The following is a 22,788-nucleotide window of genomic DNA, read 5'->3' as shown; positions in this document are numbered from 1 at the left end:
GGCCCTAGGCCCTAAACAAAGATTTAAGAACGATCTACGACTCTATACTTAACGTTCAGGTCAAACCAGGACTTGCAGGAGGTCATCATACAACTACAAGGAGATCCTTACAAACAAAGGTTCAAGACATTCTTTTCTTTCTTGCCTTTTACATTGTGTACTACGTAGGGTTATTCTCAAGATTATCACAAGAAGGTTAGAAACCATAGAAGGGTCTTTGTAACAGTTTAAATACTGACACTAGGTCACTAGGCCCTAGGTGGATTTGCTGTCTTCTTTGTTTCTTCTTTTTCTCCTTTAGGCCTACTCTAGTCTGACAAGGCTGTTGTTTAATCCAACTTCTGACACTGTCTAAAAAAAGTCCCATATCATACGAAAAGCGATTACGGAATCAGGCAACAATAAACTAGAAAGCTAGCCTGGGCAAATCACGTACTCTCCCAATAGAACTGAGTTTAGTGAGAGTGAGACAGACTCTGAGTCTGATACTCTGAGTCTATCTAACGTTAACTTTGTTAGAATCTACAATTTACCAAGTCAAAGACTAGACAATAGATCTAGATCCTCTAACCGTTAACCGTTAACATGTTAGACATCATATGTAGTTTTCACCTTGGTACAAATTTGTTTTTTCTTCAACTTCTTCTTCTTCTTCTCCTCCTCCTCCTCTTTCTTCTTCTTCATCTTTTCTTCTCATTCTTCTTCTTCTCATCCTCCTCCTTCTTCTTCTTTCTTGCTAATCGTTTAATAGTCTACTCTTAACTTACCTATTCAGTACTAGTTCTAGCTCTAACACTAACAATAACGTTAGAACTCTCTACTCCAACCAGCGTCCAGGCTTTCTATTCTGGAAAAGACAGGTGATTGCTTACCGAAATAGGTCTTTAGGCGAAGGGCTCGAAGACATCTGTTTACAAATCTGTAGGTGGCTACCCATTTCCAAACTCTGGCTGGCTCGGTAATGCCGGGGTAGGCCAGCACAAGTAAGTCAGTTGGTAAGATGGTGAAGAAATCCAATGGGAATGTGGTGCGAAGGTAGTGAATTTTTATCTTATTGCTATCCGTAATGAGAATGCCATCTTTCATGTATCCCAGGAAAAAGCGCATAACAATGTCCATCAAGAAGAGGATGTCGCAAGTGTAGAGGACAATCCACAGAGCGACAATCCTAGAGTCAAAAGCAGCTATGAATAAATCCAAACTAAAAGTCGTTAGAATTGTAATAACAATTAAAGTTTCCCAAGCCCGCATTCGGCTATTTTGCGGGTTGAGAAAGCAGGACTGGGGGTCGGTGGTGCTCGTTGTCCGGTCATTGCTACCACCGGTTTCCGCCTCTTCGACATCGACGGGAATGTGACCTCCCCTTCCAGTCATCTTGTAGAGATTTTGTTGTCCAAAGCAGATGAAATTTTGCCGGGATTGTTACTCCACCTCAACTCACCAGTGTTTCAACATCATGCTAAGATTTGGTGGCGCTTCCACCAACCTCCCTCCAGTGTTGGAGCCAAGGAATGAACTCCAGCTTTTTAGCTACATCGCTGCAGTGCAGAGTAACTTTCCAACAGCTCGCTGAATGTAGGAATAAATCGCATAGAATGTATCCAGAGAGACTCGCTGAAGATGTCCAACAGACTACACTACTGCTGTACAGTAGATGGAGAGTGATATCGAGTGCAAAAAGAAAATGGTATGATATCAATATCACAACTCACATCGCTAACGTAAAAGGACTTTCTCCGGTCGGTGCCACTCAAAAATGCATAAAAGCCCAGCTAGCTCCAAAATCCGGCAAGCAAGATCGACCGTGGAACGTTCGATCGCAGTTAGGCAGACACAGTGCGCGATATCGGTGAATGTGTGTGTGGTATGGGTGTGTATGTATGCTATGTGTATGTGTGTGTTGTTTGTGTGTATGTGTTGTATTGGTCGCCCGAGCGTGTTCAAATCGGGTGGGGAGAGGGGGGTGCCTACTGTCTTGTCTGCCCTGATGCTGTGTGTATAAAGCGCATAGGATAGCGCATAAGGATCGTGTGTGTGTGTGTGTGTGTGTGTGTGTGCGTGTATGTGTGTGCGTCCAATACAGAGTCTTCTCTCTGCTGCGCTTCTGCGCGTGTCAGATATGCGTGCACAGCATAAAAGTTGAATATGATCCTATCAGGGAAACGTTGAAGCGTTCTGCGTGCAGAGCCTGAAGTGAACGCTGGTTGGTCGACGGCTTTGCGTATACGCTGCATCGCGCTTTAAGTAACAAGGCGCGGCGCATCCTTTTTCACATTGGTATTGGGGTCACGGAAGTGAACTTTTCGCTGACTCGAGTCAGAAGTTTGATTCCTTTGGCTTACAGCATCTAAAATTTGAATAGAATATTGGAGAACACAATTTTGTATTATGATGTGGTGAAATGATTTAATATTAGGCCTACTGTTTTGTTATCAATAATCGATCTCGCACATGGAATACAGATCAGTACCTGAGGACCGCTACATAAAAGGCAAACAAAAATAATAATAATAATAATAATAATAATAATAATAATAATAATAATAATAATAATTCAAAGACGAAAAATCTCAACTTGTCGATAATAATTGTTTCATACAATATGTTGTGCAAAGTGTTGCAGCATAAATATAGTGTAGTAGCAGTTCCATACTTGAAAATGGTTCAGATATGATATAGTTAGACTGCATATTTATGTGACACATAGTACTTAGTACATAGGACATTCAAGAACGAAATAGAAAACCGATAAGAAAAGCAGTCGTTTCGCAAATTGCTCTGAGATCTGTGAAGAGGAACGTTTCACACTAAAAGGAATATATTATTATCTTCTTGGATAAAATTCTTTGCATATTAGTCGCACGAAGCAGAACGTGCTAAATTACCAATATCACTTAGTATTAAAGGGAACCACAACCCGCCTAATATCATAAATGTGAATTAAATGAAAGCAGCAGTATTAGTAGAACATATCAATGAAAGATTGAGGAAAAGGAATCAATCGCAAAATCTATAAATTCTTAACGTTTCAGTGACTTCACTATGGACAATACCAGGAAAATAAACAAACTTCAACATATTTTCACTTTTCTAGCATAATGAACCAGCTGACTTGCTTCTTTTAGAAAGCATGGGGGGATAATATTACCCTGAACATAACGTCAGCGACAAGTAGATGGAATATGAACTTTTCATTAAAAATGAAATAATGCGGAATTCTTCTTATATTCTCTTTACAATGTAATCCAAAATTACGTAATGAACGGTAGTAGTCCTTTTAACCCAGCAATGACAGCACCAAAACTATTTTTAAAAAATGGAAAAAAAAGAAACTTTTGAATCAATATTGTACGATTATGGTCAAACTTTCACTGTTGTGTTGTACTAATATTGCTGCTTTCACTCATTCCACAAATTTGGGCTATGGTTTCCTCTAACCCGTTCCCTATACGGGAGCCAGGTGGCCTGTAAATTAAGGCTATGCAGATTTCAGAATTCAGTATGGCATGAGTTAACTTCTTCCGGAAAGGTCATCACGGTTTTGTACTCTTGCAATGAGTATCTGCTTATAGACGGTTAGTTAAGTTTTGTTTTGTTTTGTTTTGTTTTTAATGATAACCATATCCTATGACAGTCTACGCAATGTAGTGCCTATTGATAGCAATACTACCCGTAAAACGGTGTTTGACGTGACCACATAAATTCATACAAGGAGTATTCGTCAGGGTCAGTTGGGAATTATGAAGTCTATTTAGGATATCACCTTTCAGTGTACATTCGTTGTCAAACTTGATGGTAGGGCTGTCACACGTGATATGTCAGAAGTCCTGTACGGTGCGTTGAGTCACAAACGTGTAGTGTAGTAGCCGCGTCCACATCAAGTGTGTCTCGTTTCTTTTTGTACCCCAGTATCTTACATCATTGGCATGCTGGCCTTCCCTAAATGACAGAGCAACGATTCTCAACTTGCCATAGCGACAGTTGCTATAGCAGCAATCCGGTTGCAACCAATAAGATAGGCATATGCTCACGCTGAATGCATGCGTTCGTCTTAGCGACTACTTTTTCATTGGTTGGTTAGAACAAAATTATAGGAAATGTCTTTATAAAACAGCGTCTGGAAGACACACCATGCAGGGAGGTGGGTTCCCACCTCCCTGCACCATGACTGTGAACCGAAGAACCGAACAAGAAGATTAATGGCGAGGACCCTCCCTGTCTATTACAGGCCGCAAATATTTGAAGAATTCCTTGGCCCCCATACAGTTAGGTAGCCATTGACACGACTTGCTTTCGCAAAAAGCGCCCGCTATAGTTTACGGCAAAAGAATTTCAAGTATTGTTATTACACCTGAAATTCTTTTGCACCAGAATTTGATGATGTATGGACATAGTAGAAAAAAGCTAGAGTTTATATAAGTGTGTATGAAGGCGAGGGTAGCTTATAATTCTCTTTGCCAGCCGTTTCCTTTTATGATTGCACAACGATAAAAATCACATTAATGGTCGATATTTTGGTGAGAACAATCCAATCTATAATTCAATTCAATTAACATATTTGTTTATTTTTAATGTTTTATTTTACAAAGATAAAACACAAGTAAAACTGGATTATGTTTATGTTACCCGAGTGGGAAGAGGGAATTTCTCTCAGCAGTTCCTTATATTACAAGCTCTCTGAGGTTAAGACTTCCAGTCGCATTAACAGCCCTTTTATCTCATTAAATTTCAGATACTGCACCATTGTGAAATAAAACGGAATATTTCCAAGAATTGGCAAATGAATGAATATGATATTAAAGTAACCAATATTGAACTGAATAATAAGTCTGCATTTTTGTTAATCTGAGATACTTGACGTACAGCTGCTAAAACAAAAGAAAAATGAAAAAAAAAATGATAAGAAAATATGGGAAAATGTGAATGATATAACATTTTAAAGAATATCCCTTGCTATTAATGTGATAAGCAAGGAATCACTGAAAAGAGTTTATTTTGATCTATTCATGGATGGAATTAGGCCTACTTTAGAATGTATACAAAGTCGCAAACATTTTTGTGTGGTCGCTATTGTCCCCCTATACCCCAGCCCGTGCCCGCCCGCCCGTGCCCAGTCCATTTACCTATATTTAAACTGTGCCTCTTACCATTGAGAGAATATTAGATGCATATATAAACACTGTCGTGAGAATCGCTCTGCATCGAAGGATTGTATAGACTGAATCCAGTGGCGTATCTAGGGGGGGGGCAAGGGGGGCACGTGCCCCGGGCGCCACTCCTTGGGGGCGCAAAAAAAACGAAGAAGAAGAAGGAGAAGAAGAAAAAAAAAAAAACTCGCCCGGAAGGGGGAGGGAGAATGGTGGGGAGGGGCAGAAAACCAAATCAAACAAGATAAAAACAAAACATGATGATGACGCGGACAAAATGACAATGTTTATTGTGTTCACACAAAGATTCCATGTTCTGTGAGCTGAAATACAAAAATTTTCGGCTCGCTCGCTGCGCTCGCTCGCCAAAATTTATATAAAAAAAAAAGAAGGTAAGAACAAAACGTGATGATGACAAAATGACAGTGTCTATTGTGTTCACACATGTCATTTTATATTTAGCAGGCAAAATGTTTCACGGAGCAGCGGCTGCAATTTCATTCGTTCTGAAGCGATCGCCAATTGGATCAAAAGAAGGCGTCAACGGTTTCGAACATAGGGGGTGGGGGCGTAAAAAAACAACAACAAATCAAACAAGATAAGAACAAAAGGTAATGATGACGCGGAAATATACAAATTTCGGCTCACTCGCTCGTACTAATTTAGAGTATTTTTTTCAAGTCCTCAGTTTGTTGGTATAAATCGTTATCTATAAGGCCGTCACTATATCTTGATTAGAATTGTAAGATTTAATAAGCAAAAATTGACAAGAGTTTCATGATTTGTAAGCTGAAATACAAAAATTTTCGGCCCGCTCACTGCGCTCGCTCGCCAAAATTTGTATAAAAAAAGAGAAGAGGATAAGAACAAAACGTGACGATGACGCGGACAAAATGGTAATGTCTATTGTGTTCACTCATGTCATTTTATATTTAGCAGGAAAATGTTACACGGAGCAGCGACTGCAATTTCATTCGTTCTGAAGCGATCGGAGATTGGATCAAAAGAGGACGCCAATGGTTTCGAATATACGGGGGAGGGGGCGCAAAAAAAAAATAAAAAAGATAAGAAAAAATCGTAATGATGACGCAGAAATATACAAATTTCGGCTCACTCGCTCGTACTAATTTAGAGTATTTTTTCAAGTCCTCAGTTTGTTGGAATAAATCGTTATCTATAAGGTCGTCACTATAATTGTGAGATTTAATAAGCAAAAAAATGACAAGAATTCCATGTTTTGTAAGCTGAAATACAAAAATTTTCGGCTCGCTCGCTGCGCTCGCTCGCCAAAATTTATATATAAAAAAAAGATGAGAACAATACGTGATGATGACGAGGACATTTACAAATTTCGGCTCACTCGCGCGCACTAATTTAGAGTATTTTTTAAAGTCCTCAGTTTTTTGGTATAAATCGATATCTATAAGGCTGTCACTATATCTTGATTAGAATTGTAAGATTTGGTAAGCAAAAAATGACAAAAATTCCATGTTTTGTAAGCTGAAATACAAAAATTTTCGGCTCGCTCGCTGCGCTCGCTCGCCAAAATCTATCAAAATTCATTACATTTAAATCACCCTCAAAAGATCCCTTTTAAGTGCTTGAAAAAGCATCATGTGGACTTTGTTTAAAGTCCCTACCGGGATGGGGTTGGGGTTGAACACTTTTTCAGAAATTGGGGGCGCAATTTTCGTGGGCTTGCCCCGGGCGCCGTTTTCCCTAGATACGCCACTGACTGAATCACACAAGAAGCCCTTTCATCGCCAGAACAGTATAAAACATCAGATTATTTTCTTCTCATGAAAGATCCCTCGCCACTATTTGGCCTATAGAGGGCGCAAGACTTCGCGCTTGATCCGACACAAAAGCACAATCGAATCCGCACACAAGTGCATAAATCGTTTAGTCAACATTCCTGCTCTGACAAGAATATTCGTCATTTTAACCCTATTCTGTCACATACGCCGTAGTCAGACTGCTCAGACATTTTGCAGTGCACAGACACAAGATTGTTGATGGCCATTTCTGATTATTATCATTGATATTAATGTGTCATGTTATACATCATTTGAAAGCTTATGGTCTAAACTTTCATTTTCCATAATAATCTGAGTGAGGGCGCACTTCAGTTTTAAGTAGGACGCCCTCTTATATGTCACATAATTATCAATGCAGACTTATTTCCACATGTTACCACCTCATTTTTCCACACAACATGAGCTTGCATCACAAAAAGGTCTCATAGATGTTGTAGAGAATTTATTCAGCTTTCAGATGGTATGATTTTTTCATCAATAGCATCAGTACTTTTCATTTTATGAACAAAAGTCTGTGGCAATTACAACCTAGATTTCACACATTTTGTGTACCGTGGTAATTTCTGATTTTGTAAGTGATGTTGGCCTGAAAGTAGACAAAGCGTTTTTGTATCTTGTCAAGCTGAAAATATAAATTGAATTGTGCTTATTTCTTTCAAATTTATATTAATCTTGTCCTATGATAATGCCATAATGATAAGATAATCTAAGGATAAAAAATGTTATTGAAAATATCGACGGAGTGTCCATGCATTCCAGTTGATCATCATATGCTAGTCTACGACTTTCTGCACTTTCCTTATTGAAACAGAATTAACTATCACAGCAGTCATTTTCTTTATGATAAACCTGCATTGAACTGAAGTTTCGCATAGCGACGGTTTCATCATGTAATAATAATAAACAGTCAAACATACCCCAACATCAAGACTGTACAGCTTCAGGCCGCCAGCAGGAAGCTACTGTAACCCTATTGCTCCTTACACCTGCCCCGCTGGCCCCGGCTAACTAGAGACCCATTGCACTGCTGTTAGTGCTGAGTAAACAGTTGCAACTGCTGCACCGAATGTGCAGTGTTCAACTATTCTTCAGATCATTTATGAGGCCGATATTACTGAAACTATACCCCTTCACAGAATTCAGAGATGTTGAAATCCCTAATCTGAATGTTTTCACTTCATGTTTTACTATTTTGACTTAGATAAAATAGATGAAAATTGACCCACGTGTACGATCTTTTCATCGCTCGCGGCGATCTCTATTACAGTCCAACATATACAAATTCGTGTAAGTTCTCCACACATGGCAAAACTGTAACATTGCAGTCTGAATGCAAATGAACATGGGCGGGGCCACCACAATTTCTTGGACTTTGAGAAAGCTTTCCTGATTGGTTAAAGGTAGGGAAGCTTTTTTCAGGCTGGAAATCGTTTCCTTACACTGTCAGCCAATCACAAATGAGTTTATAGAGTGGTAGTGTCATAGCCTTTGAAGTAATCTGTCAATCAAAATAGGGCCGATAATATCGGCCGAAGCATTTCTATTGCAGTTTTTGGGCCGATTTAATCGGCCCGTGACAGAGATAGGGTTAAGGAACCTCGTATATTATCACTTATATGGTGTACAATGTAGGCCTACTAAATTCATCATTATAGTGTTAAACATAATTAATTCAATGCAAAAAGTTCCTACCAAGTACAATCTATTCCCACGCACAAATTGCAAAATAATCGAACGTGTGAACAGCATCATCTGATTATATTTTATTCATTCTGACCTCTCACTCTCCCCTCCCCTCTCTCTCTATAATAAAATGGTTGAATTCGAGGTGTGAGTTTTCTTCATTTTTTTTTCTCCCTCTACAAATGAAACTTGTAAGATCGCAACTGCCAATGTATAATATTTTAACAAAATTTTTTAAAAAGGAACCAGTGAGAATCAATATTCAAGATTCAAGAGAATCGAACCTGTAATCTATTGCTTTCCGGGCAGCGATACTACCACCAGACTTTCACTGGTTGCCGGCAGTGACACGATGAACTTGGAGCATCCAATATCCAAGCTCCGAAATATAGATCAGCAGTTGCGATCATACAAATCTACTTTGTGGAGGGAGACAAAAATTGAAGAAAACTCTAACCTCGACCTTCATTCCTCTGCTTTATAATCTCTGACTTTTATAATTGATTTTCTAATGTTCTGATATTAATTTCTATCTTATGTTCAAGCAGTATATTTAATTTAAGTGTTCAAATAAGTTATTGTATGTCATTTTCCTTTGGTTGTAAAACATAAACTAGCTTTGCTACAACAGCGCCATGTGCAACTTTTTTGACGAACAAGCACTTTATGCGAGAGTCCACTATTATTCATTACTACTTCCTATGACCATAAAAGATACACAGATTAATGGATGGTTGCAACGCCAGGGAACTCGATCGTCCAACTGCTGCGACGCAGCATGCCTGTTTGCCAAGTTTTGATATCATGCCAATCAACAACTTCTTCATTATAATGTACTGCAGCTGAATGTTGTTGTTGTTGTTTGCTTGTTTTTTTTTTTTTTTTGGTTTTGTTTTTTTCATCCGAGACGATGGCTGGATAACTTATGTTCAGCTGCACTAGCTTGTCATTCATGGACAGGAGTCCACAATGGTCCAGGGGTCCCGTTGCATAAAACTTTTTTAGCAACCTTAAAAAATTCAGGTTGGGATTTGCCCAACCTAAATTTTTTAAGGTTGCTAACCTAAGAATGTAAAATCCGTTGCATAAAAACTCTGGTTGGGAGCTTCCAACCGGAATTTTGTGATTTCAACCGGAAAAAAAAAAAATCCGGTTGGAGTTTTATGCAACGGGCCCCAGGTGGATGTGGGGCGGGACCACTTTCACCAGGTTACGTACGCTCCCTGGTCTTTACGATGAATAGATGAAGCGGGATCTTTTACGTGCATGTGATAACTCTGTCGTCGAATATTATTTGCCCGTTAGAGGGAATGGTTAGGATCACACGTAACAATAATGCTCTTTGAGATTCGAAAACCGGGGTCCTTTGGGTCTCGAGGCAGACGCGTTTATCGACTGAGCCAAATCACCACCAAGATTCAGACCCTAAAATAAAATTTAACTCATTAACTCCATCACACCCAGGAGTGAAGTCAGAAAGTTGCTTTTAATCAAACGCAACCCCCTCGAAAAAAAGCGGGTGACTAGAGGCCCAAGCACTTTCCTATAATTCGTCGATTTTCTCCTCTGTTGATACTCTCTGTTGTTACTTATTTCTAACCTGATTTTCCCCGCTTGCGGCGAGCGCACCCTAACATGCCCAGACCATTGCGCTCCAATCCTTTCATCTCCAGACCAATGTCATTAAACTTTCTTGCTTCCACATGCCTATTCTCTTCTCCAATGAGTTTAGCTGCATGGCTGCATGATGTCGAGAGAGGGAGCCTTTCGCTGCTGCTGTACAGTGCCGTATATTAAGAGAGTCTGGCCAACTCGGTTTTCGGCTTAGGTGTTTTAAAGCCTGTGATTGGTCAAAAGCTGGTCCCGTGACCTACAGGCGCCATGTTGTTACCAAAGTCAATCACGCGGGCGCGAGCAGAGCTCATACGCAGTGCCCATTGTTCATTACGCGCAGCTACGCGCTAATATTGCTTGCCTTGGGGACTTCCCCTTAATATCAGTCATGGTGCAGTGGGGATATGTCATTGCCGTAAGGTTGTAAACTTTATTGAAGTAGAAGGTACAACACGAAAGATATTTTGATATCTTATTGCCATAAACTGAAGATTCGTCATGCCTTCCTGCGCAGCATGGCGTTGCGCGAACCGACCTCGCTCTTAGTGTAATGATGCACCGCTTTCCGACAGATCCAAAACAAAGGAAAAAGCGGGAAATCAGAGTGCGACGGGAAAATATATATCAGATTTGTTTTCTTTGGATTCCTTGCGGTGTCTTTCAGACTATCCAAGTGTTGATTCACATTTGTATGTCTCCGCCATAACATACGAAAGTGTCGCCTGAGGCATTTGTTTTGGTCGTCCGTCCGTCCTTCCGTCTGTCCTTCATATCGCAATCAATATTGTGGACACCGTTTGAGGTAATGAAACTTGACATGACGGGTATGCTTGTGTGAGTGCACGAAGTTTTGTTTTTAGCTTATAGGGCCTAAACTTTTGTGTAAACACGCTCAAAGTGAAAGGTCAAAATCATGTATGTAATGGTTAAATTCTTAAAATATCACTATTTCCCCCATATCTATATGCAATATCTGGAGGTATAAGTAAAGGTATTTCCAAACGAAACTTACTGCCTGACCGTGATTTTCTCGTGATTTTATTTATTTATTTATTTATTTTTTTTTGGGGGGGGGGCGGGGGTATGGGAGGGGGGTAAGGGTCAAGTATCAATGTCAGGCAAAATGTAATGCTAAAATTCTACTCTCTATTGTTGAAATACTATTACCGATGCAGTTCCTAAATACCTTGGAAATTACCCAATTCACAAACTTAAAACCAAATATGGTACACGTATTTGCATGCCATCATTACTACACAATGACGCGTGATAGGGAAAGATTTTGGCCATGATGGTCAAAGGTAGGTGAAAATACTGAAATGACAGAATTTTCTATACATTTTTAAAATAACCGTTGAAAGTATTGCCATGAAAATAGTAGTAAGTAAAAGGTATAGTGAGAAGTAAGCAAAAGTAAAAATGCTCAAATTCCTTAATACTTGCTCTCTTAAACAATAAAAGACATCCATTCATACCAAGTTCAAGGAAAGTAAATATTCGACGCATTAAATTTAGTGACAAATTTGCCATTTTGTCTGCCAATTTTGTGAAACTGTCGTGTAACATTGTCAAGACGTACTCTACACCTGCTAAGAGAACAATGTAATATGGCGGAGGAATACCGGTCGCCATTAGGACATCTTTATTTGTGTTTTTTGTTTTATTATTATTATTTGGTACAGATGTCACTGAGGATATCCCTCCTTATGTTATCCAGGTAAAGTACTTGTGCTTTCGTTCAACATGTCTTTTTTAAATATTACTTTTAAACAATTTTAGATCATTTTACATACCTTAATATCGTCACTTTTTCATGTTGTACATTGTACTTAGGTGTATTCCTTTTGAATTACATACTAATCGGCCTTCATGTCAGTTTCATACATATATGGGACTAAATAGGATGGTAATTGATGATTACAATGTATTTACGTGCGAAACAGTAATGACTGTGGAATTCGTCTATCCTCTGCACAGCTAGAATTGTAAATTTATATAAAAAATGTTGTTATACAATATTCTTGTTCCCTGGGCAACTTGCTAGATACAATATACATAGCAGATATACAGTCTAGGGAAAGTTTACGATACGACTTACTTTGAATTCTTCTTTTATTTTCACGGCAATAATTCATCATATATTCAGGAATTATGTCCTTTAGACAGCTTCCCTATTATTTATACGGTATACCTGTGTGCTTGTGTCTACTTGAATGTGTAAAAATGATTGATTGTTGGCTTTGTTCAACATGGATGGAATGAAAGAATGTCCCTCCCTCAACCTACCCTCTTTCTCTCCCCCCCCCCCCCTCTCTCTCTCTCTCTCTCTCTAAGAGAAAGAAAAGTCAAGCAACACCGTGCCTTTGGGACGCCTGCGCGTACACACTTAACCCTCCAAGCGCACACGCTAAAACCATAAGCGCACTGTACGCTGGGTAACGACATGGCGTCCAATTTATGAGTTGGCCAGACTCTCTTAATATACGGCACTGCTGCTGTAGCTGACGACTCGACTGTCGAGCGCGGCCGCGGATCACGAAATATCGGCAAACCCATTTAACACTGCGTGCCACATTTACTGTTCATATAAATTTTTGTGTGAAATATTATGTGTACATTTGACTGGTTGGCACAGAGAGGGTTAAACTTTTTCGAATATTCCTGCTTTTCAATATGGCATAATATTACTTCTCATGGAAATAATGATTACATAAACATGGTGGCTTGTCGGTTGCCTTTTGAATCGCACTGGGTGCTAATTGGTCTGGTCCTGCCATCGGGACCAGGCCTTGCCGGCTGGACCAGGCTAATTTGTGTGTTTGTATACATAGTTGCATGCACAGTTGCATGCCTCATTTGACGAATCCTCGATTCTTTTTGCTTACAGATCCCGAGGCATAAAAATATCATTCACCAATCACCTCCACTTTGTTTACAAAGAATAGCACTCAGCTGCTATAGTACTCTACCACTCGTCATAATTCTTAACCGCCCTCTTTTGGTTCGTATGCCAGAGGTATAGGACCTACGTTTATTATGTTTAGGGCCTAGTATAAACGCTTGGCATCCACAACGCGAGGTGATCCTTGTCCGATACGATCGTTCATTGGCAGCGCAGACGACAATCCGTTTGCAATGATTTCGATCATGATATTATGTTAACTGGCTACCTCGTTCAATTGAGTAAAATTTCAGTGAGATTCCAGCTAGAAAAAAAAAAATAACCTGACAAGCAAACAGAAAAGAAAAAACAGATTGCTTGAGCAAAAACAAAAACGGTCTTCACATTTTAGATGCCATTTCCCTACCAAAATTGGCTAAGAATCTTCCACACAAACAAACAACAAACAGTCAAACCCTAAATTTTCTGAAAAAAAAAATAGGGGGGGGGGGCAAGTGGTAATTTAAGATCCTATGTATTTGCCAAAAAGAGAGGAGGTAAGCCCTATATTTTCTGAAGAAAAGGGGGTGTGAAAGTGGTGAGACCCTATGAGATTTCCAAAAAAAAAAAAAAAAAGTGGGGTGGTTTTGAAAAGGATGGGATATAAAAAAAAAGTAAAATAAAATGGTCGTAATGAAAGGTGGGTCTCACCTTTTAACAGGACCTCTTTGTCTAGATTTTCAACCACTTCAAACAGATTTTCATGAAATAAACTTTAAATTCCTTTTTGAACTGTATACTCTTTGATATTTTATTAGAGATTTTTCATTATCTCACAAAACGTTGGAAACCTGAAACCCCATCTCAACCAAAACTACACAATCCCTTTAACCCATACCCTTTGACTCCATGACCCATAATACTTAAAATAATCACTAACTGGTAACACATACTTTTCATGACAATACTCAGAGCCTTTTTTTTTTTCAAAGAAGGGGAAGAAATTGTAACATTTTTCCATGACCTTTGACCCCATTGCCAAAATCTTTCGCACCAAAACCATTGTGCAGTTATGCATGTATTGTAGGCCTACATGTAGGCCTACCTAGTTTGAATTTGTGTATACATAAGTAATCTCGAAGGTATGGAGAAACTAGAAATGTCGCTATGGCGACTGATGCCTTCGCCATAATGCATGATTCTCTCAATAGGTGTATAGTACAATGTCTTCACAATGTGTGATGACAGTTTCACATAACTGGCAAAATACTGAAATGACAGATTTGTCAGAAATATCTTGAATTTTCACTTTCCTTGAACTGGATTTGCTGTAATTGTCTAAGAGTGCAGGTACACATATCTGGGGAAGTGAGAATTTTTACTTGACTTCTGACCGACCCTTTTATAATTTAATGCAATGAGTAATTCTCAAGGTATGAAGAAAGAAAGAGTGTAATTACAGTACAAAATATATTTTTTCTTTGCATTTAAACCTGGCCTTTGACCCTTAACCTTTGACTTTTGACCTTCTGGCTGGAAATTTCCCAGCGAATCTCCATTAGGTAATACACGTATATATTAAGTTTTAAAACTAATAATGCAAGCATTGCATATACTAGTGTAAGAGGGAAATAGTTAAATTTTGAGGAGTTGACCTTGACCTTTGACCCCCTATTGACCCATGACCCCTAAGTTCCCTAGATAATCCCTGCTAGTCAGTACATGCGTATGTACCAAGTTCCATGAAAATACAGTGTACATTGAACCATTTGCGAGAAAAGTGAAATTGTAACATTTTCACCTAACCTTTGACCTTTTGACCTTTGACCTTATGACATGAAACTCTCTCTGGAGAATCTTTACGCAGAAGTACATGTCTACAATAAGTTTCAAGAAAATACCTTCGGGCACTGCATAGATAAGGGGGAAATAGCAACATTTTTAGCATTTGACCTTGACCTTTTGACCTTTGACCTCTTGCCAATGTCACTAAAATCTACTCAACTAATTGTCCCATCATACATCATCCTTGGACCAAGTTTGGTGAAAACTGCTTCATCCAGTTTTGAGTTATCACGTAAACAGATAAATTTTAGGATTTAACCTTCATCTTTGACCTTTGACCTCTGTCTGATTTCTCTATAAAGCTAATCAAGTAATTGTCCCATCACCGTTCCCACCTCCCTGGTCCCATCATACATCATCCTCGGACAAAGTTTGGTGAAATTTGCTTGATCCAGTCTTGAGTTATCGCGTAAACAAATACAATTTCATGATTTGACCTTGATCTTTGACCTTTGGCCGATTTCACCCAAAATCTACTCAAGTAATTGTCCCATCATACTTTATACTTGGACCAAGTTTGGTAAAATTCCAGTCAATATTACTCAAGTTATCGCGTAAACGAATGTTGACGGACGTACGTTCGGACGGACGGACAACCTGAAAACATAGTGCCTCCGGCACCACTTCGTGGCGGAGGCATAAAAAGTAGAATTTCATCATTACTAAGGATATAATCTTAGCATTGAGCAACTGACCTTTGACACTTGACCTAGTTAGTCACAATATGTCCAAGAATATAATTGTCAGGTAAGTTTCACGGAGATATACCAAGAGAAAAAAGAGAAATTTTTGCATTTTCACATGACCTTTGACTTTTGACCCCATGGCACACAACTCTTGTTTTTTCTTGGAATGTTTTTGGTTCCATCTGTCATTTTCCCGTGCTCTTTGTATTTGTAAGCTCATTACCCCCTCTTTCCCCCTTCCCTATGAGGTAATTCATACAAGCGTAGTCTTTCAAATGGGTACCTCCATTAATTTTGTTAATTTTACAAAATGTATAAATGTCTCTTCTTGTAGTGAACATAGACATGAACATGTTTTTATTCTTTGATGTCTCAGTATCATTCGATAATCACATTTCACGCATTTCTTTGTACGCTCTGTTGGAAAAAAAAAAAGAGAGGGAAAGATAAAATTTGAATTGAATTGAATTGAACGGCTCCTATTAAAGTTACATGTATGCTGCCTACAAAATTGATTATGGACGGACGGACGGAAAACATAATGCCAGAGGCGACACTTCGTGGCGGAGGCAAAAATGCTACAAAGAGAAGGGGTAGGAGTATAAGAGCTTTTCCATAACAGCGAGCTACTGGAAATTGAGAATCGAGACCATTAAAGCCAAACATGAAAGAAACTTCCAATTAGTCACATTCTTCTGCGGAAATGAAGCATGATATAGTAATAATAAGAAAAAGGAAAGCAATCGCCATAAAACTAGTTTCGCTTTTCATGCAAAACGGAACGAGTGATGAATAATCGACTTAGCAATTGGATGATGCGCCTGGGAAAATATCGATCGCCTTTGGCTGGTAATCGGGCGTAATCTGGAATAATCGATAACACCGTATGGTGGTAGACACTGGTCCTTTCTTTCCCGTCTTGTGTTTGTCCCATCCCTCTATTGATCTCCCCCCCCCCCCCACACACACACCCACAGCTTTACACCACGTGCTTCTAGCCAGATATACATTGGCGATATTTACCACTGACTGCATTTTGACTTTAGATAATCTAGTAAAAGACGAGGAAACACACAAGTATCAAATCAATTTCAAAGTTCTTGCACAGCAGTGTTATTCCCGGCAACATAATCTAACCACACTTTCTTTTCTCCATTCTTTTTTTTCTCTCTCCCTCCCTGTCAAGTTAGTGTCAATGTCCCTTTCTCTCACTCTCTATCATATACATAATAATCATATAATAGATAGATAGACAGATAGATGGATAGACAGATAGAGAGGATATAACGTATATCTCATTTTCCTCTCTCTTTAATCATGTATCTTTCTACTCTGTCTCTGTCTCCCGCTCCCTCTTCTTTTCTGCATTCTTCTTCTTTGAGCACCAAATGATATTCATAAATAAAAACAAACAAACAAACAAGCAAATGTATCTGCTAAGGAACAAACACATACAGGTTAAAGGAGTTATGTGTCCGAACGTAATATTTAATAATTAATATATTCGTGTAAACAATTCTCTCCAACAAATCCAGTTGTGTATACCCATCTTCCATGTGCAATATACGTCATAGTAAACGACATAAACACAGCTCGAGACGACCTGCACATACAAGTAATGACAGTAGTCACAGTCACTGCAAATTCTTACAGTATGGTACACTTCCGAAAACATCAATTTTGTTTTATTCGCAACAAAAATATTATAAAACAGTATTATTTTCTATCCAGGCATCAAGTATTTACGATAGACCGCAATTCCATATGCCGGTACACGGAGTTCATATCAATCTTAGTTTGTACGTAACTGATAATGTTTCTTCCAGAAACCAATCTCTCCTCATATAAGATCAGCGTGGATGCATCAATGCTTACAGGTCAACATAATTTGGAAGAAAAATCTCCATCTCATGAACCTATACCAAGATACATGGAAAGGCTCCTCAAATAGTACAGGCACATAAAATAAACATCAGTTACGTTAAGACGGTGATCTTTAACCTCGACGATATGCTTTATGGGGCGCCAAGTGTCGTAGCGTTGATTTCGTAACGAAATTTGGCGCCCCATAGAGCTTATCCTCGAGGTTAAGGATTGCCGTCTGAACGTAACTACTATATGAACGGAGTTCAAGGCTGTGATTTACGCATGTGCAAAAATGAAATGAGAATGTGTTGAGTATTTGTTACTGTCTTTAAGACAAAACGAATGCCCAGGCAAATGCGGATGTGGAATGTTCAAAGTTAAGTGTTTTCACGCTTGTTAGACCGTGCAAGGAAAAGTGATTCATCAGCAATTAACAAAAGATCGCCATACATGATACAAAAATGAAATGCTTCAAAACAAATAATGCTTCATCACAAAACCTTTCCATGTTATTTGAAAGTCTGTGGTGTAGGGATCAAATGAAGCATGCGCTAACCGTGAAACTCCCCTATAGCCAGGACGGAACAATTTAAATGCCTTGATTCACACACAAACATTCTGCGGGGAAATCCTGCAAAAACAGTTTGGTCACGTAGCAGTCACGTCGTTCGGTTCATAATCCTGTACATTGTGCCTGGTATATGTCACTATTTCGTTTTTCTTTCTGCTTGAAGTTATGCTTTTAACCCTAAAAGGGCCGGGGGGGGGGGCGGAATCCGCTCCCCCCCCCCTCGACGTTTCGCGCTGTAATTCTGCAACGCGAGAAGGCCTCGTCGCGAGGCTTCTTGACTTTCTTCGTTCAAGTCTCGCGCAACTTTTGAGACCAAATTTGCAACGTCCGCACATACTTTTGCGAAGCCACGCCCATTTTTGTAACGGAATGTCGCCCCAAAACGGGCAAAATTTTGTGATTTTGTGTACATTTCCTATGGAAAACAGTGCTCTGTCATGAAAGTCATAAAAACCTGATTATTTTTACAATTAATCACTTTCATTGATTAATTTTGTGCTAATTATGGTAGAAAAGTGGTCAGTGACAATTTCCAATGAAAAAACAAAGAAAAAACAAAAGTTGAAAAACAGAGAAATACATAAGAAATTCTGAAAACAATAAAATACATGAGAATTGAAATGAGTTTTGGAAGTTTTTGTGATGTACAATTGTTGAATATGCTAAAACAGATTTACAGATCAAAAATTAGACTCTCAATGCTTTTAATTAGGCTAAAATATCACCTTGAGCTTAATTTGCATAATTAATTAAAATTAGAAATTGGTTGTTTCAAAAAATCATATGACACAATCTTGTAGATTATGACGCGGGTCTCACGCATGCAAAATTTCATCGCGATCGCACCTCCGATGGCCAAGATCTCGGGGGGGGGGGGGGGGGGGGGCGGAATTCATCCTCCCCCCCCGGTCTGAGCATAGCCAAAAAAGCCCGGCCCCTTCAGGGTTAAAGGACAAGTCCACCTTTATAGACATGTGGGTTGAGTGAATGCAGTAATATTAGTAGAACATATCGTGAGAGTTTGAAGAAAATCGGACACTCCGTTCAAAAGTTACGAATTTTTGACGTTTCTGCTCAGTCACGGCTGGATGAGGAGACTACTATAGCTTGTGATGTCACATGTATACAACAATATAAAGAAAGAATAAAGAAAATTCAACATATTTTTACTTTTCTCGCATAACAAAAGAACATTTGACTTCTCTCTTTCAGAAGGCAGGGGGAATAATACCACCCATAACATACATCAGTAACAAGTCAAACAAATGTGCACTTTATTCAAAAAGTAAAGTTTTGTGAAATTCTCCTTTTATTTTCCTTATATCATTGTACGCATGTGACATCATGCACTGAAGTAGTCTTCTTATCCAGCAGTAACTGCGCAGATACTTTAAAATTTCATAACTTTGGAATGGATTGTCCAATCTTCCTCAAACTTTCACTGATGTGTTCTACTAATATTGCTGCATTCTCTCAATCCTTATGTTTATGAAGGTGAACTTGTCCTTTAATCACGACCTGATGGCTCTGTTAGCTGTGTGTTCAGGACAGTATGTACAACCATACACTTAACAACAACGAAAGTCCCCTTTTTCAAGAAGGCCCTAGAACATTTTTTTTTTTTTTTTTTTTTCGGGGGGGGGGGGGGAGGTTGTCTACAGGATCAGGAGGGGGTCAAGATGATCTCGATTATTAACTTTTTTGACATCAGCATGTCAAGGCTCCACTGACGTTACATTTTTCATACATGTATATATGCAGACAGTGTACCATTACTACTGTATAGACATGGTTTTAGTATACATTAATCACACGACCACAGTAATGTTTGCATACGGTTTTTTCCCCTTCTTTCTTCTTAATATATTTGTCATGTCGTCCCTATACTGTTACAGAATAAAACAGTGCATTTTTGGGGGGTAAAAACTCACAAGGACGGACATCAGTGGCTTAGAATAACATGTGATACTAGAATTCTAACATAACAAATAGATCACAGCTCATATTTTTACAAATAGTACTATTAATGATATAAAATTTGGAATGTTGCTAACTCGCCATAAGACAAAGAAAAAGTTGTGACACGCCATGACCGATGTATTCTAGAATGTGGTAACATGATGATGGTAAAAGTGCTTTTTCTGCAACACTTTCCACAGTGTTGTAGTGCTCAGAGCACTTTAAAATATACTGGTATCTATTAAAGTCATCAGTATTAGCTGAGACCTACTGTGCATTTGCCCAACTCTTTGGATGGAACACAATGCCAAAAACAAAAAGAAAGTTGTTGATCTGACTGATAAATGACATAACAGAAACTACACATAATACAATGCACAGATCATTGTCATAAATGCATTACAGGGGGCATTTCATTAAGTGTTGTTTGGTCAATGATTTTCACTGACAAATTTGCTCTCAGCCAATCAGATGCAAGGATTTCAGTAGCTTAAAACAGTGGTTAATTACTGATAAGTTTCATACAATGCTGCCCAGTGAGAAGAAAGTTGTAAAAAGCTACTAACAAAAAAAAAAAAAAAAAAAAATATACACCCATGATATTCAGAATACACAGGACTTTGCTTTTTACACTAGAACACAATACTTTCACAAAGAAAGAAGAGAGACAGATATATATATATATATATATATATATATATATATATATATATATATATATATATAAAGAGAGAAGGAGAAAGAAAGAGAGCAAAAACAAAGTAACAAAACTGGTAAACTTTGCTTTCTGGCATGGTACATGAATATACACTGCTACCTATGCTTCAGGTAATAAAGGCAGTTTAAATCACCATTAGATGTAAGTACACCTTGAATTAGTTAATAACCTACAGAGGTGAATAGATTTATTATACAGCCGTACTTCAGGAGATACAAAGCAAGAATGCCACCATATCAACAAGCCCTTTTTGAAAATACTGTAGATTTGAAATAAAACTTCAAACACACATCAAATCAAGGTATCATGAAAACTGTTACATAGTACCAGTTATTGTGCTATTCATCCAACATACAAAAGTATAGTTTTTAATTTATGAATATCAGTTTCTCTTCATACGATTGCAATTCTACGAACAGAGAAACTAATTATAAAAGGATATATTGCATCGCAAGTTTCCGTGCAATACTTAAACGGCAGGTAATATATGACTCAGAATGAAAAAGAAAGAAAAGAAAAGAAAATCAGTTTCACTATGATCATGAAATGATATGTGTGATGAAATTTGTGATCATGTTGACTTACTTTCACATTCATTTTATGCTCAAAACTTTTCCTTTTTTTTTTTTTTTGGGGGGGGGGGGGTTAAATTTCAAAGGAGAAATACTGAATCAAAAACAGAGTCACGTCTGTTCTCAAATTAAACGTGTATAGACCTTAAAGGTAGGCGATACCTTTTACAGAACTCCCAAAATGCAGCAAAATATTGAATATGAACCTCAGGGGACTTGTTTAGGCCACTGCTTAGAAATTTGGAAGTCAACAGTTATCTACAATTTGAATAATGCACAAAACTCAACTACTCAGTAGTTCTGTGTGTCAGCCACACTTAAGCCTTTTTGTGGCAGTCTTCTGTATTTTTTTTATCTTTAAACACAAATCTAAAAGTATAAGAGCTGATGTAATAACATATAGAGTGTGTGGCAAGAATGTATATAGAAATGTTTGTAAGTTTTGATGAACTTTATTCACAAAATATACATGATGGACACACATGCAGTGCATGGGTCTGCAAAGGTAGCCTAGTAATGTACTGGAATTTACGGTGAGCCCCGAAAAAAATTCAATTCAAAATCTAACGGTCAATAAAAATGTACTAAATGTTACCTTCCACTTTCAATACTTTATGGGATTTTCTAAAATGATACTCTCTTCAACATACCTCTGTGTTTACACAACTCTTCATTTAAGGCATGCAAATGGGATTCCCTACCTTTAAAGACATGGTATCGTTTAAGTTGATATGGGCTTCAGGTTCCAAATTTTGTGTGTGAGAAAATGAGAAACCTCTTATGAAATATCAACAGCATACACAGTTTACTTACTTATGGGGGTGGGGGGTGGGGGGGGGGGGGGTGGGGTTGAATCAACTCTCCGCCGACCACAGAACACCCCAAAAAGCCCGGCCTGGTTAGGGTTTTCAATGCTGATTGGCATAGAAAACCCCATAGCACAGTACACACAGTCCAAAGCCACAGGCACACTGACACAGGTTGAGTGGCAGTTGAAGATGAAGCAATAGATGATTTGCATCAACTGACATGAAATAAAATGTGGGGCTGTCATTCATGGCAAGAACATGCACATCAAAATCTATGTTTTAAAAGAATCAAAGTCTTAAAGGAACACCCATTTACAAAAGTTTGATTACTTGAAATCCCACACACACACACACACACACAAGTAGAACAAGAAATGGAAAGACAAATAGGATAGAATACAAAGGAATACAAAGGAATAGAATACGTGTGTGCAAAGAGCGAAACATAACATTAAAATGAGATGAAAAGAGAATTTAATACGACTTATTGGTATTGAAACACTTTTTACCAAACTAACAAGCATTCTCCTTAAGTTTGCACAAGTCATTAATCCCACTGATAAGTTTCCCACAAATTTGGTAAAATTGTGTGAAATATTAATAAAGTGTCATGTTGCATA

Source organism: Diadema setosum, chromosome 3 (assembly GCF_964275005.1).
Source record: "Diadema setosum chromosome 3, eeDiaSeto1, whole genome shotgun sequence".
NCBI classification, from domain to species: Eukaryota; Metazoa; Echinodermata; class Echinoidea; order Diadematoida; family Diadematidae; genus Diadema; species Diadema setosum.
This window is presented reverse-complemented; position numbering follows the sequence as displayed.